The following is a 17,370-nucleotide window of genomic DNA, read 5'->3' on the forward strand; positions in this document are numbered from 1 at the left end:
GAAAAAGACATGTAATATATGTACATACGTGTAGAACAGAGACCACGGCAAAACCTGTAGAACATACCGAAGAATAATAAAATCACGATTACTTTCGAGAAAGGATCTCGGTAGCTGGTGTCGCATAATTTCTTTCGGATCGCCGGGATCTGGCCCGAAAGGCAGCTTTGACTTTCATGGATTCTGATATAGAGAGGAAGAAGAATCGGGGGCGAGCCCCTCCCCTCCCCTCCCCCCGATCCCCTTCCTTCTTATTTCCCTTTTTCCTCTCGTTTTATCGGAGGAAACGAGGACTCTCATTCCTATGCGCCGGGACACAGAGGGTGGTTGCACAGTGTGTCTGCAGCCTCTGTGGACCAACCTCGATGTCCTTCGCATAACAGCTTCATTATGCGACATCTACGATCTTTCCGGGTGCACGACCCGGATACATAGTCCGGCCCAGAGGCCGAGGAGGCCAGCTTTTCTTAATTTCGGGCCGGAGGAGTCGACTCGATTTAGGAACGTTAGTTAAGAGAGGTCCGCGAGCAAGGACCAGGTTTCTCCAGGGACACTGGAAGGGCTTCGTGTCCTTCCGAGCTGCTGCTTCCGTGTCCCCTAACTTCTCAAACTTTGTATCCTACAGGGAGATCTGCTTCTGTGGTAAAGGAGGCTGGCCATTGTCCGGTACAATTGTATTTTCAAAGGAAACACTGTCAATGCGGTTTCACGGTGTCGGAATAATTCTTTTATTGTCGAGCAGCCTTACGTATTAATATGACAGATTTCAGGACCTAATTCTTCGAGATCGACGCCGAGCTTCCCTTCGGATCGAATATAAATAGATAATCGTCGGTTGCTAGAAAATTGTCAACGAGCAGAGCAGGCAGCCTCGGGAACTTGGGAAGTGTTTGGTTAGCAGATCCGCAAACTCAAGAGGTGGTTTAACTCCGGCATCAGTGGTATTCGATTATCGGGAATCTACTTTCTTCGAAGGAGTGACGTGAAGCGCAGGGGTAACTTGACTATGGAACTTTTTCAAGTGTGCTTTAGAGATAGTTTATATTATCTGACGGGGAAGTTTTTCACTTCGAAATAGTTACACGGCAAACGTGTACCTACCCGGATACATGTATCTCTTCGAGATTATTGAAACACTTTCGGTAACGTGGTGAGACGATACTGTGACGTTATTGGACATTCAATAATTTAACAGTACAAGCATACTCCATTAACAAATGAACAGAACGTCTTGGAAAGAAGAATCCAATATCTACTTTCAGAGATTCGTTTATTAAATAACGATTTGCCGATACTCATTACATTTGCATAGTAATTTTAGATCAAAGGGGTTCGTTACATTTTCATACGGAAATCAAACCTTTCATATGCAGCAGCGCATCAGGAGAGCAAGAGTGTTCGAAAAAAAGTGTGTTCCAGGGAAACCGGAAGTGCACTCCTAATCCGAACCGCAACCGCAGAGTCAGGGTTGGAGTAGAAGGATGGAGGGAACGACCATGGCTCATCGGAACTAATTATAAGAAGCTACACGGGTAGTTTTAACGTTCTTTTAGGCGAGTTCGCGGCAAAGCACGCTGTAGCGCATCCACAGGGTCCGAAATTAGTTGACTAAGCGAAAAAAGACAAGCAATTTCTTCGGTGGGTGCCCACGAAGAGGTCGAGTGCGGTCTCTCCTCTATATATATTTTCTTTCTTCTTCTTTTTTTCCTTTTCTTTCCGGCGATTTCCTTTTTTTTCGAAAGCCAGTCTGCCGCGTTGGCCCCTGGAAAATAAACTGGCCACTTTTATCGATCGACGGTTCTGGAGTCGTTTCGTGTCCGCTATTAAACGCCCCGCTTGCATTGAACCTCCAGCTCTCTCTCCCTCTCTCTCTCTCTCTCTCTCATCCTCCTCTATATCCGTTTGCTTCTATCCGTTCCTCCTATCCTTTCTCCTCCACAACCATCCCCTGGATGCTTGCCGCCGCTCCAACCCTTCGCGATCCACCCCCACCGCTCCATTAAGCTCGAATAATCAGCCCTCTCTTTGCAGGCGAGCTCATCACAACGAGTAGAGGCACGTCCTCCTCGACCTCATATCCGCGAAACAGGATTTCGAGAGCTCATTATCCGTGATTCAGTGGCCGCGCCGCTTACACCGCGAGGATAACGCGCGCCGAACGTCACTTCCTTCGATTTTCGAACTACAGCTAAAACCTCGGGGAGGTTCATTTGCAAAGTTCGTAGACGGACACTATTTTTATGAGCTTCGAAGACCGAGCCGAACGTAGAGAAGGACAACGCGTGTAAAGAGAGACCGCGCGCGGCCGAAGCGACTGCGACTCTCCGCGTCTCTTTCTTTCCTATACGCTGTCCTTGCGCCCGAAACTAACATCGACAATTAAACCACTAAATACAGTTGAAATTATATCGTGTTTCTTATTATTTTCATCAGAAAAATTGCCACAGATATATTGGTGAAAGTTTCGTAAAAAAATAAGCAATAATTATAATTAAAAAAATTTTATATTGGTATTACATTGTGAGGACGCGCGGACCTTTGAACTGTGCCGGCGACTGCGACTCTCCGCGTCGCATTAGTAGTGGTTCACACCGATATACCCGAGCCGAGATCAGATTACTACAGTGGAGGGTATATTTTTTGAAGTGAAACTTCTTTAGGCGCGATAGGCGTAAAACCGATCTGCAGTGTTGGGCATTAATCGATTAAAATTTTAATCATGATTGATTGATTAGTGTATACGATTAAAAAAAGAAATCGTCGAATAATCGGCGATTGATTCAATCGATTGATGAAGTTAATCGTCAATCGTTAATTAAATGAAGAAATCGTCGAATAAATCGGCGATTGATTTAATCGTCAATCGTTGATTAAAAAAAGGAATCGTCGAAAAAAAACATAAAAGCACGTAAACAGAATTTGTATTACGGACCAAATGACAATACACTTAAACTCAGTTTACATTTTTTTCAGTATTCATACAGTTCTGATTACGTATTTCATTTCGAAATTTCAGCAATAATCATTAATCAATTATCCGATTGATTAATAAGTATTTAATCGTTAACCGCGATTAACGATTAATAAGTATTTAATAGTTAACCGCAATTTTTTAACGACTAAACTAGGAGATTAATTGTTAGTTGCGATTAACGATTGAAGTAGAAATTTAGTCGTCAATCGTTCATTAATTTTTTGCGATATGAAACGATATGAAACGAAAATGCGTAACGGAAGTGGTGGGGATGGTCAGCCGAGCTAGCGTTCTGACTCCCCACTCTTTCTGCCGCTCGGACGAAGTAGGGCGAGTGCGAATGTATGCGAGGGTTCGTAGTCTAACTAGAGAAAGAGAGGGAGGGAGCACGAAAGCAAAAAAACCTTACTGTCATTTAATGAAGCGTCACAGTTTGTACATAACCAACGCGTGTGATTTCATTCTCATTTAATTAAATAATATAAAAATATATATATATATACACACAAATAATAATGCCGATAACAAATGCAGAATGTCAAAAAGAATTACGTGATAGGAAACGGGCTGCGGGAAATAAGGTGTCGAAAAATCCAGTGAAAACTTCAACAGAACGTGTGCGAAAATTTCGTGCTAAGAAACAGTTATTAATTGCCAATGCTTTAAATTTTGATAAACAAAATGCCGAGCAATCGCAACATCTTGCTGCACCATCAACAAGTGCATTATCGAGACCAATTTCTGTTTCTCACATTGATATTGAGGAACATAACCTCGCATCTTGTGAATCAGACAACGTGGTTAACACAGAGAATCAATTTGCAGCAAATAATCCTTCAACAAGTTCAATATTAAATAATGTGTATGTGAGTAATCTTAATTCTAGTGTTGTTCAACCTTACAGTGACTTTCAACGCCATAAATCAGTTCACAATGAATTTTTAAAAAAATTTATAAATAACAACTTTGGTCAGGCGTGCTCTGTTTGCAATAGATTATGGTTCACTGATGATTTAAAAAAGTACGCTGCAGAATATGAAGAAATTTTGATAATTTTGAAAATAATACAACCGAATATTGAAATGGATAAAATAGCTATCTGTTCTACGTGTCAAACTGCACTGTCGAAAAAAAGAGTTCTTACGACGGTTTTAAATACCCTGCGATATTTTTATTTGCGGCAAAATCGTTAGATGAAGAATTAGGCTACGTCATTACTATGTAAGTGTATTAGGATATTCAGTTCTTTGAATAAACAAAGGGAAATTCATTGTTAAAAAAAGGGGGGATAGGTATTTTCTTGTTTTTACACTGAATATTCTGCGGATAATGATTTTGTGTTCAATAAAAATATAATAAGCAAGAAGTTTCACTTCTGTCGCGCGTGGACACCACGCACACGATTTTTTTTTAATTCATCGTGCATAACCTTTCTGCGACTATAGAGGATTTACCGTATTTAACCAACGATCGGGTCCAACCCCCTGCACCACCCTCTGTTATCCTTCTTTTTTATGAAGGCGAAGTTTAACGCCATTACGAACGCCATTGGTATTGGAAGCGACTAGGTCCGATCGTTCAAATTTCCAATTTACGATACGGACAGCAGAAACAACAATGACAGAAATTCGAGTCATCGATGAGGCATTGCAGCGGCGAATACAGTTGTGCACCCCGATGACGCAGTGATACAGATAGACGCCGGATGCGCCGGAAACTAAACGCTCGCGCACCGGAAATGATGCCGGCCACCTCCGTGCACTTCCCTGTTGGACTTCCTCGATTTGATCGTGTTCACGTTACATCCAGCGGACATTCATCCCGCGATTTCGTACCAGTTGCAGGATTATGAAGCCAGTCGCCCTCGGTCGATCGAGAACGCAACTGTTCTCCACCTGTGCGACAATTAACTCGAAATACAGTGTAGCTTGAAACCCTGGTATTTTCATAAAACTAGTTTAAAAAATTATTTTTTAATGAAATCTTATATTTTCTTTGAGATCCTAAAAGAGCGCGAAAAGACGAATCCAACGAGTATAATGATCATACCATTTCGATCATTCAGTCCCGAGATATTCGTATCTGAAAGATCAGTTAGGTCTCGATTAGGTGTCTTTTCAAACACGAATATCTCGGGACTAGATGATCGAAATAGTGGGGTGATTGTACTCGTTGGATGCGCCTCTTCACGCTCTATAAGGATATCGAAGAAGATATATAGGGTGTCCTACAAAAAACACTGCTCACCGAAGAAAAATTTCTGTGCGAACATGTCCAAATCGAATTAAATCGAGCGAATAGCTCCTAAAACGGGGACGTATATCGGAGCAGATAAACGATCACGCTCCCCGGGGTTTCGTTGAATAAGAACGCGAAATAAGATTTACCGAGGGCAGAAGTATTCTTTATGGACCTTTCGATCACTCGTAAACGAGTCCTGCCGAATGTCCCTCCAAAAACGCGGCCTCTATCAGGCGATTCATAGTCGCCGGGAAACTAGCCTTGCATAAATCCACGGAGGGTAGGTCAGAATAAAATTCGATGGTGTGGAAACAGGTGATGCTGGAACCCGGCCAGAAAAAATATTTGCGAAAAGGAGGTCGATTTAATATTTCTCATCTTCTTTTTTACACCGTTGTTCTTTCGTACAATTTAATTCCGAAATTGTCGGCAATTTGATAAATGTTGTCGAGCGAGCAGGATTTTTTAGCTGGAAAATCGAGATGTTTAATTTCGGAAATTGTGAGCATTATGGACCGTGCACGACGCGACGATGCTTTGTGGAATAACAAATGTTCGTACACGCAGTAGTATAATTTGCAAAAGGTTGTAAAGCATGCTTCGCGTTCCGAATAAATGAAACATTCCCTCTTGTACGTAAAAGGTATTGCAGTTTTCCAGCGACATCCAGATTGAGAATTGCAAAGCCAAAATTGTGATCCTAGCATATTTGTGTGAAATTAAGAAACATGAAGAATTTCGATTATTTGATCTATTTCAACCGTAGGAAGTTTATGAACAATTCTAGGAGTGGAAAGCAGCTTTCTCTTCTCGTTAAAAACGATGACTTATGCCAAGCACCCGCTGATCCGATCGATAGTATAGTAGCGTGGAACACCGATCGATCTGGGACACAATTGATCGTCCGGTACCATAAACATCTCTACTATGTCAGCTTTATCGAACGTTAACTCGACGTTTATCGACGAGCATCGCTCGTCATCGCTCATCCTGAAATCCTCGCGAGACACGCGCGGCATTCGCGACCGCACGTATGATCATTTTTCAGCATAGTTATCGAATGATCGTGTCCCGTGTCGTGTCTGAAGATGTAAAAGTTAATACAACGAAACGGCCGCTCGTAAATCCATAGAAATCGCGTCCGACCGGCGACGCGCATTTGTTCGTCAAATAATCCAGCCATCAAAACGCTTGAACGTTGTAAAATTCCGCGGGCATTCTATCGCCGAATAAAGTTATTAACGCAGTTGGCGCGTGGTGACGAGCGTTGCACAAACAAATCGAAAATTGCGTTATCGCGAATCGCGTGACGCATGTAGCCGGGGGGTTTTGCAAATCCAATTCTCCCGATAAAAGTGGATTCGAAATGAATCTCCGGCCATTTTCTGTTTATAATTTCCTGCGCCCGCAGTTGTTTACAGATTGCGCTGCGCGCAGAAATGAATGTTTGCGCGTTATTGTTTGATTAATGGCTCCTTCCTGCGCGATTTCCGTTTTAATTTGAAAGGAATACTGAACGTCAGATAGCACTGTCCAACAAATTTCAACTTTTTTTGTGATTTCAATATACTGTTGGGTCCTTCTTATAGAGTTTTTTGCGCTGATTCTGAATCTGGTTTTAATTTTTTCCCTATACGTCCAGTTTTTGAAAATCATGGCTTTGAAAAAAAAACATATTTTTCAACTTTAAACAAATATTGCGATGTTATTATAAAAGATATTGAATTGTTGTTTACAGCAAAAGATTCTGTAGACTTTCCCGAATACAGTGATATCCAATATTAATACATTATGATTGTTTAAACGTGTTTAAACAATGATTAAAGACGGAGATGCACCACTTTTGCACCAATTTTTGCGGATATTTTCGAATTTATCTCAAAAAATAAGGGTCCAGCGAAAAATTGAACTATACCACGCGAAAGAGCAGACTTTTATCTTGAGAAACCCCCCTGTGAAGTTTGCATGGTCGACGTTTTTACCGAACCAGAAAGCAAAATATCTTCGCCCGACATGCGTTGACGCCAGTGGTGCTCTTCCACTAGCGCGGTCGTTCGTCGGGATACGGCGCGGCGCGCTGCGGTGAAACGGCGCGTGGCTATAAGCGCGCAATTATGTCAGCTTACTTAAATGTAATATTTTATTAAATGTTATATTATTGTTATTTATTATATATTAGTATATTTATTCTGTATAAATTATTTTATGTATTTTTTAATGTTAGTCTCTCGTTTATAGTATATTTAATACAAAAAATACCTTTTGTAACAAAATAATAATTTATTCACACACTACACTATTACACTATTTACAATGCTAATATATATGTGTACACTATTCAGATATAATACACTACTAAAATACGTATATTATATACACAACAACTAAAATACTATAAATAACTATAAATGTTTTTTATGAAGTTTTATACGTAGCAATGCAGATTTGAAATGCTTGACACGACTGATTTCAACAAACACAAAGCCGAAACTGAACTCTGGCATCAGTTTTCTTAAGAACCAACACGATATTTTGAAATAAATGACGGTCTACGGACAACGGAATACATACAATGTAAGGAAAGTCTGCAATGCGGTGACTGAAAAATTTTATTTTCAGTAATTGTCGTCTTATCTATGTATTGTAATTATAGTGCCAATGAACACTCGAGATTCTACCGAGTAAAATAAGTCCAAACACAATATAAACGGGACTATTTTTATTGACTTAAATACATAATTAAAATAGTTTGCTCCATATTAAATCGATATAGTGTATTATATCTGAATAGTGTACACATATATATTAGCATTGTAAATAGTGTAATAGTGTAGTGTGTGAATAAATTATTATTTTGTTACAAAAGGTATTTTTTGTATTAAATATACTATAAACGAGAGACTAACATTAAAAAATACATAAAATAATTTATACAGAATAAATATACTAATATATAATAAATAACAATAATATAACATTTAATAAAATATTACATTTAAGTAAGCTGACATAATTGCGCGCTTATAGCCACGCGCCGTTTCACCGCAGCGCGCCGCGCCGTATCCCGACGAACGACCGCGCTAGTGGAAGAGCACCACTGGCGTCAACGCATGTCGGGCGAAGATATTTTGCTTTCTGGTTCGGTAAAAACGTCGACCATGCAAACTTCACAGGGGGGTTTCTCAAGATAAAAGTCTGCTCTTTCGCGTGGTATAGTTCAATTTTTCGCTGGACCCTTATTTTTTGAGATAAATTCGAAAATATCCGCAAAAATTGGTGCAAAAGTGGTGCATCTCCGTCTTTAATAATTGTTTAAACATGTTTAAACAATCATAATGTATTAATATTGGATATCACTGTATTCGGGAAAGTCTACAGAATCTTTTGCTGTAAAGAACAATTCAATATCTTTTATAATAACATCGCAATATTTGTTTAAAGTTGAAAAATATGTCTTTTTTTAAAACTCCATTTTCTCAAAAACTGGACGTATAGGAAAAAAATTAAAACCAGATTCGGAATCAGCGCAAAAAACTCTATAAGAAGGACCCAACAGTATATTGAAATCAAATTTGGTGTTGGACAGTGTAGTTAGAACACAATACCGTATTTCGAACGTCGTTTCATATCGATGGCAACTGTCCAGTGGCGCGTTACCCTATGGGCAGCTTGGGCAAATGCCCCGCACACAAACCAAGATCCAAGATCTAAATTCTACGTTTTTCTCATTAAAAAATTTCAAACTAAAATTGTAATTTGGGAAAATTCATAATACAGTAAAGTCGCGATTCTTGTCAAACAGCATGTGCTCTGCACGGACAGTGATCGCATACCGATATTATTTTTTTATGACTGCGTCTACTGCGCCGACAACAAGATGGTCCTCAATTTTAGCTGTTAAGATTAATTTTTTGTAGGTTAAAGAGACTTTGTTTACAATTTCTAATGATACTAATGAAAAACAATTCGAGAACTTTGGAACCGCACTTTTGCTTTTCATATGGAATTCCATACTGCAGCGATTGAATGCAACGAGCAAAATTTTGCGAAATAGAAATTGTGATTTGCAAACTGCTGTAAATCTTTTAAAAGCACTATCGCGTTATATTTCCGAAGATATTCGAAACAACAAGGGTTTCTTTAATGATGTTGAAATCGAATGCTCTCTTTGACAAACAATGTGAACTATGAGTCAAAGAAGAGGAGAAAAGTTGAAAGAAAATTACACTATGACGAAAATAGAGATGATGCTGGAAACGTGCAATTAAGTGGAAAGCAAGGTTTTATTGTAAATTGTGTAAATGTAATTTGCGACTAATTGGTGTCGTAAATTCAAAGACGTATTGTAGCTTATCAAAATATTTTTTATTATTTTGTTGTTTTACTGAATGTTAACTTGAAAGAAACTTCTTCAAATGAATATGATGAAAAGTTAGTGGAAACATATTCAAGTGACATTGATAAGAAAGTTTTGAATGAAGAACTAGCCCACTTCTTGGAATTTGCCAGAAATGAACATTTAAATTCCCCATTAGGAATGCATGAAACCATATAAAGAGGACTTACTTCGACATTTCCAAATGTCGAGGTAATTTTAACAATATTTCTAACAATTCCAGCTTCCAATGCATCGGCAGAACATTCTTTCAATGTCCCTAAAAGAATTAAGAACTATTTTGAAGAATTAAGAAATACTTTGGGGCAGGATAAACTGTAAAATTTATCCATATTATCTGTTGAAAGTGATGTAACCAATTGTGTAGATTTTAACGAACTAATTAATAATTTTGCGGCAAGAAAATCCCAAAAAGTAAATATTTAAATAAATATTGCAATCATGTATGCATTAGATTTATAATGCTCTTTATATGTATATCAATATGTGCAATTGTTTACCAAATATTTTGTATTTTTATGCAAAAGGTTTTCATGGATGAAGGAGAATTTATTTCACTTTTTATGAAATATTAAATATGTAGATGTTTTTAAATTCTACTTTGCCCAAGGCCCCAACTAGTTATATGTAATGCGCCACTGCAAATGTCCACACATTTTTCCAGAAACACGTGAAGTATTACAACGCGAGTTTTTCTGAATTATAGTTAACGAATGGAAGAACGCGGCCACGGTAGTCCGATTGCTAATGAAATTAGTTAATCAAAGGCAGAGCGCGACTTTCTTGCAGTTTCAATTAGGTGGTTAACGAGGTCGCGAAGGAACTTGATGTAGAATTTCGATCTCGAATCGCTGTATCCTGATGAGCCTTGTGAATCCATGTCATTAGCAATCGTGAACTACGTGACTGGAACGAGAAAAATGGCCCGTGAAACTCGAACTTCGCGTGACGACGTTAAGATCTTTGTTCCCTGGACCGGGACCGAGAGATCCTTCGTTACAGCGATGATCGAGACTATGGGAACGGAATGGACGATGCTTTTCAAATTTGCACGATCTCTATTTTGTTAACCCTTTGGACTCGAAGCAATTTTAGCAATTTCTAGAATGCGGAAGAACTGAATAATTTAAAGTTGTTGGAAAATACCGTTCGCTGTTCACCGGTTGAAATTTCGCGAGACAGAAACGCGAGACGGGTCGCAGATCTTATTGCCAGTCTTTTATATCCGGCGACGGCCATCTTCTTCCCGGATTAATTAAGGCCGAGACACAGCAGCGGTTATAATTTCCTTTCCACGTTTTAATTACGAGAGGGAAGTTTCCTTCAATCTTTCCTCTTCGGGACGTCAAATGTTTTTCCCTCTGAAATCTTTCCCCTCTGCAATATGAAAATGTTTGCAGACGATAACTTAATATATGTAACAGGTGAGAGTTGTATGGAGGTGGAGAGGAAAATGAATGTAGCATTTAATGTGGTGGAAGGATGGATGAATATTCGAAGATGAACGCAGGGGAAACGAAATATATGATAGTTAGAAGTATAAGAAAGGAGTTAAAAGGTAGTATGGCTGTGAAATGCTTAGGAAATTATATTACAGCATATACTAGATGTACTATACATATACAGTGGGCGGTGTACAAAGTATTCGTACACCTTTTAAAAACTAATAACTTTTTTATAATTGTACCAAACGACCTGTGTTCGGGAATCCGCCACCGCGCGACCGCTTCAAGTCAAATCATAAATAACGATCAAACCAGCGAGCGTCCCCCCTCTCCGTTCTTTGAACCTCGTGTATGCGAGCACGAAGGTGACGAACGGTGCCGATCGAACCAGTTCAATTTGAACCTCCCAGATCGCTGCTACCATCAAGCATATTGTTGTCGAATCCTTCATTCGCGCCAAAAGTAACGAGTTCGCGACCATTATACCTTAGTTCACGCGCTACTCAATCCGACAGAGGCTGTGTTCGAAATTAACCAATAAATAGTGTTAGTGAACAACATTTGGCTTGAACCCTTCATTTATCCGTCTATAAAGCGATCTCCATCCGACCTGCACACAAGACCATTCGATCCTTCTCAACTAATCCAACATCCGCTTACCAGCATCCCAAACAACCTGACTTTTTATTATCAATTAGAACTAATTAGAAGCATTGGTTTACAACAACGAAAATGTAAAAGATGTGTTTGGTCAATTTGTATAAATTATATACGCTCCGAAAATTTCATTGAAATTGGTTAATTGGTTTACGAGTTATAAACGATCAAAAGTGGTAAAAATTGCAATTTTTCAAGATTTTCGGCCTTTTTACCACTTTTGATCGATTATAACTTGTAAACCAATTAACCAATTTCAATGAAATTTTCGGAGCGTATATAATTTATACAAATTGACCAAACACATCTTTTACATTTTCGTTATTGGCCCAGCTAAAAAGGTCGTAAAAATCAATTTTTGCTATTGATTTTCACAATTCCTACCAAATGCATTTTTTCAACTTATTTTTTAGACGTCGTTTACTAAACTAATTGATCTAGCCTTACAGAGAAATTGAAGTCGTTTGTTCCATTGTTTGTACAGTTTTGCTCCTAACTGTATGTATATTTAAGTATGTATGTTTTTTAGATTTTAAAAAGTATGTCGCTGGAGTGGGAAGTTATATGTTACAGCATATACTAGATGTACTATGTAATAAGACAATCATAGCACCTCATTTCGAGTATTGTGCGACGTTATTAATTAATATGGGGGAACAGGAGAAGGGGAAGTGTGCTCGCACAACTTACAATAAACATTCGCATAATATTATACAAGTACATTCCAGTTTGTAGTGGGGCATACTCGCTCAAACGCTTTGATGCACGCGTAAAGCGTGTTTATAAATGATTATCGACGGTGGCTGCATTGCTCCTAACTGTATGTATACTTCTTTTTAAGATTTTAAAAAGTATGTCGCTGGAGCATTTAATGAATTGAATTTTGTAGAACGGAAGTGCCCAAAAACGTCTATTTTATGAAGCAGTATTAATGTATAACGCACTGCCAGACGAAGTGAAAAGCGCTGTGAAAGTTTAGACGTATTTAAGAGAATGCTAAAGGAATTCGTTATAATAAATGTACATAATGTGTAATATAAATGTAAGCGAAAATAGCTGAGATAGCTAATAAATGATCAATCAATCAATCTCGAGTGTCGTGCGCAGTTAGGGTGGAGCACTCAAACTTATCCCATGGAACAACACTTTTTCCGAAGTTCCGGTATAAATTCCGCTTTCGACCGTTCACCGCGAAATATTTCTCGCCCGAGACCGTAATTCCACATCGAAGTTATTTGTTGGCCCCCACGGACTCGAGAGTGAACGTTCCGCCGGGAGCGCCGATGTGTCGACGAATCACCTATTTGTCAAGTTTTTCACGCCGTCTAATTGACAGGCTGTCTAACTCTCAGTCTAATCGTCATCGAGAAACAGTAGATTCTCATTTTATACGTAAGTCCGTTAATTGGTTATTTTGATTATAATATGACCAAAATTTCTCTAGCTTGTATTCATTAATGTAGTATAAGTTAGTATGAACTATTCTACATACATGTCGCCCAAGAATATAGGTGTTTACCTCGCTTAAATCAACCAATGCCAAACAGTCACGTGCGAGGTACACGTACAACTTTGAGGTTACCCTGGACGTGCAATAGTTTACAAGTTATTAACATATTCTGTGTCGTTATTTTAGGTAAATGCAACAAATATTAACGTAGGTTTACATTAAATAAACCGTTTTTGTTGTATTTTTTAAATTTATTGAGAAAAACACTAAGACGATCTTGCCCCGTAAATATTACTACACGGGGCAAGTCCGTACTATCACTGTGGGCTAAGTCCGTACGGTATGGGTAACAATAAAACTAAACAATATATTTAATGCTATACTAAGCATTTTGTAGCAGGCTTGATAATAATTCTCTTCTTGCCCCGTAGCACTTGAAACAAGGTTCGAAAGCATTTTTAAACTTTGTTTTAATATCACTGTATCCCCTTTCATATTTCAGCATAAAAGTACATGTTTGTTTAAAAATGGATAACTATAAAACTAAACAATATAATTTAATGCAACAAGAAGCATTTTATAGCTGACTTGATAATCATTCTCTTCTTGCCCCGTAGCACTTGAAACAAGGTTCGAAAGCACATTTTCAACTCTCAGAGATTTTGCAACATTTTCGGGGCAAGCGCGTCCTAGTTGACACTTTGTACAATATCCTATCAAAATGATAATTGTCAAGCAAAATTAAAATCCTACATAATACTAATTCATCAGTAACAACTGTGAAAAGAGTTTGATACCAAGAACGTTAAGTTTTTACATGCCAGACTGAAAATACATCAGTTTAAACTCCAACTTTGCAAAAACTAGGGCGGACTTGCCCCACTCCAGCTTATGATCATTTACGTTCGCGTACGATTACACGCGAGAGAGACCGCGCGGCGTTAATATCGTGAAATTCCGGATCTAATCGAAACGAACCGAATGATCGATACCGTTTCACGGGAAATCCAATCGGCAATTATCAGCCGCAAACTTAATCGGCCCCTGCTACGGTTTCCCTTGTTATAATGAATTCCAAGCTTGCTTCCGTTCCGATTTGGTATCCGCTGTCGGCGGATATTTCCGGCGAACTCGGATGCACCGCGATAAATAAGCGATAAGGCCATCGAACTGTGCATCCTACATTCGATCCCGAGTCCTTGCTCAATTGTATAAATCAATTAGCGGTTCGGCCGATAATGTTAACGAACGATTCGCCCCTTTACCTACATATTTTCGTTCATGTATTTCCGAGAAGTATCTCTCGAGAAATTGCGTTGACACTTTTCTACGCGCGTTTCCGAAATGTTCAATCCACGGGAGAAGTAACGATTATTTATGCAAATTAACACCATTACGGTCCGAGCCGCGGTAATTCGAATTAAACAGGCATTTGTCTCTTGAGCGAATGCTTCCGTTAAATTAAACATTAAATGGAAAACAGAATTAATTCCCTGTTGTACCTTCCGATACTATTTTAATTATTCGCACGCTCCATAAAGCTGATTTGCGCACCCGACCGTGGAAGAATATTGTACATTGAATAATTGCAATTGAATAATGCAGAACCAGAAATTGTAAAAATGCGTGGAAGAGGGGAACTGCACGATCTAGGAAAATCTAGTGTTTCTCTCTTTCGTATTTCGCACGATAATTGATACGAGCAATTTTTACACAGCATGGGCATTGGTCGAGCGGTGAAACTCGAAATAAAAACAGCGGAAACGGAAGTTTCCAAAGTCCGGGACCACGCGGGGAAAGTAAGTAATTCAGGACATCTGGCTCGGGTCCAAGTAACGTCTCGCTTCCTTTGTCTGTCCTGCTCTCACGCCGCATATATTCTCCCTCAATTTCCCATAATTCACTTTGGCCTATTCGAGATATAAATTGATATATTAGTACCCATTACCTTGCAAATTTCTGGTTTAGCTCCGCGCGCTCGCCGAACGCAGGAAGAATCGCTAAATTTCAAGTACATATGATCTTTCTTCCGCGGTGGTTTATTTGTATAACTCATATTTTAATTTTGGATGCCAATCTACAAGTTGACACAATATTTACTGATTTCTATAAAGCTTTTGACACTGTAAATCATTCCCTTCTAATCGGTAAGCTTTCTGCTTTGGGCTGTAAGAGTAATCTATTGGCATGGCTAGAAAGTTACCTTAAAAACCGGCTAAAAATTATACGTATAGGCGGTTGATACGTATAGAACAGTTTCCGACCAAGTTTTATCTTCAATTTGATTAATAATAATGTACATAGATTGTCCCGCACTCCTGAGGCAAATCAATTTCTACGTACCTGAACGTGTTTTGAGAACGAGAGCAGGATTTTAAGCAATGAAATCCAAATCCTCATATGGAATAATAAACCCATTAAATCACATTATTGCTAGCTTTAACATATTTTACAACAATATCGATTTTTTTAATGGCACATTACAGGCATTCAAAACAAAATTGCGCAATACTATTTGTTAATCATATCTGTATTTGTTTAGTTCCGCGCGGTCCATTTTTATGTAAATTATAGTTAAGACTTAGGTTAAGATTTTAGGTTGACTTTTCTTTTGTTATGTCTTCTTTTTGTTTTTATTAGTTATACTGTAAAAACTGTATACATTTGTATAAAAGGACCTCGGTCCGTATATTATAATAATAATAATAATAATAATAATAATAATAATATTTTATCCATTATAATAATATTGTGTCCACTGAATAAAGATGTTTTAACGATAAAAGAAATCTGACTCGAAACGTCGGTAAATGAAATAGGTACGTGAGATTTGAATAAAAGATACTTGAAGAAGAATTCGAGGCTCTCGACGAATGTTCAAGAAAAGTGCTAATGAGTGAAGGAACGGGTCTCTTCAGGAGACAGCCTCGAAATTCCTCTCCGCTGATTTCTACCCTCTTCTTCTCCGCAGCCGGAGACACCCGCCATCTTAGCTATTTTCCACCCTGATGGTTTATTAATCTTTAATGGGTATAACTTCCAACACCGAAAGAGTTTTATATCCTCGAACATTTTACGCGGCACTATCCTTTTTCATCGAGCCACCCCCGACGTCCTTTCAACCCCCTTCCTCTCTTTCTCCCTCCCGTCGTCTGGCTTTTTTACCCAGCGCTACGCGACTTGGCTCGTATAAAATGATAAAATGATTCCGGTGGATACAGTCAGTCGGAAAGGACGGAAAAGTTCGTACACCCTTGAAACAGAATAACTTTTTCGAGATCGATAACCACTCGAGGAGATGAATAGAATAATAATTTGCTCACCATCAGTATTTCTCTGAATAATATCCGTTGATTGGCTCACACCGAATAATTAAATTTGTTATACAGCGGACAGAGTTTTGCGAGCACATTTCACGGTTTTCACCGAATCGCGACGGAATTCTGTTTACCGAGGGATTGTTTATCGCGCCGGGTATCGATTACAAAATAATTGCTTTATAAATCGGTTAGTAAAAACTAGGCCGCGCAAATCTGTTCACATGATAAAACGTGTACAGAGAGAGAAATCTGCGTCGAGGTTGAATTAATTGGAAACATTTGGCGCGCGCGCGCTCCGTTGTTCTACTAATTTTTCCGCGGCGCGTACACGCTGCCAGCGAATTATCGGTTAATTGCACGCATCGGGAAAAGCGAGTCATTTTTTTTCGGGCGACAGATTTTCATTTCCAGGAAGCGGCGTCACAGCCATAAATTGTCCCGCAGGATAATAAAGGGAAGCATGCTAATAATCCGGAATTATAAATCCCTCGGACTATTGATCCGGCTGCAGTCGGCTAAATCATTAATTATGAAAGCGGGTAACGCGGAAAATTATTTATGTAATGGAGTTTACGTCGATGTCACATGTTATTGTGAGGATATCAACACGGAAGTGAAATTTCGCCGATCCGCGCTCTCTCTCGCAATATAAAATAAAAAGTTCAATATTTTGCCTGCAATATTTAATGTTCATGGACAAGTGATATGATCAAAATATGAAGCACGAGAATTATTGTTCAGAATGTAGACCACGGTCAGTTAAGAGCTGTCATCGTCGACGTGCACAAGTGGACCGACATCGATGCAGAACGCTTGTCTTCCAAAGTTAGGGTTATTCGATATTGCCGTGAATAGCGTTTGTCGACGTAGCCTGGTTTCGGCCATTT

At 38.9% G+C, this 17,370-nt stretch overlaps 2 protein-coding genes across 2 annotated transcripts in view; both read right to left on the reverse strand.

Annotated features, from left to right (window-relative positions):
* The window catches only part of Alpha-man-ia (alpha-Mannosidase class I a), a 679,808-nt gene that overhangs the window by 415,451 nt on the left and 246,987 nt on the right, over positions 1-17,370 (reverse strand). The gene's annotated exons all lie outside the window — the stretch shown is intronic.
* The window catches only part of LOC143212637 (facilitated trehalose transporter Tret1), a 57,084-nt gene continuing 39,714 nt past the window's right edge, over positions 1-17,370 (reverse strand). The window contains exon 1 of the mRNA XM_076431607.1: positions 1-17,370. This exon is cut by the window's right edge and continues 39,714 nt beyond it. The gene's annotated coding sequence lies outside the window, so the exon portion shown is untranslated.

Source organism: Lasioglossum baleicum, chromosome 10 (assembly GCF_051020765.1).
Source record: "Lasioglossum baleicum chromosome 10, iyLasBale1, whole genome shotgun sequence".
NCBI classification, from domain to species: Eukaryota; Metazoa; Arthropoda; class Insecta; order Hymenoptera; family Halictidae; genus Lasioglossum; species Lasioglossum baleicum.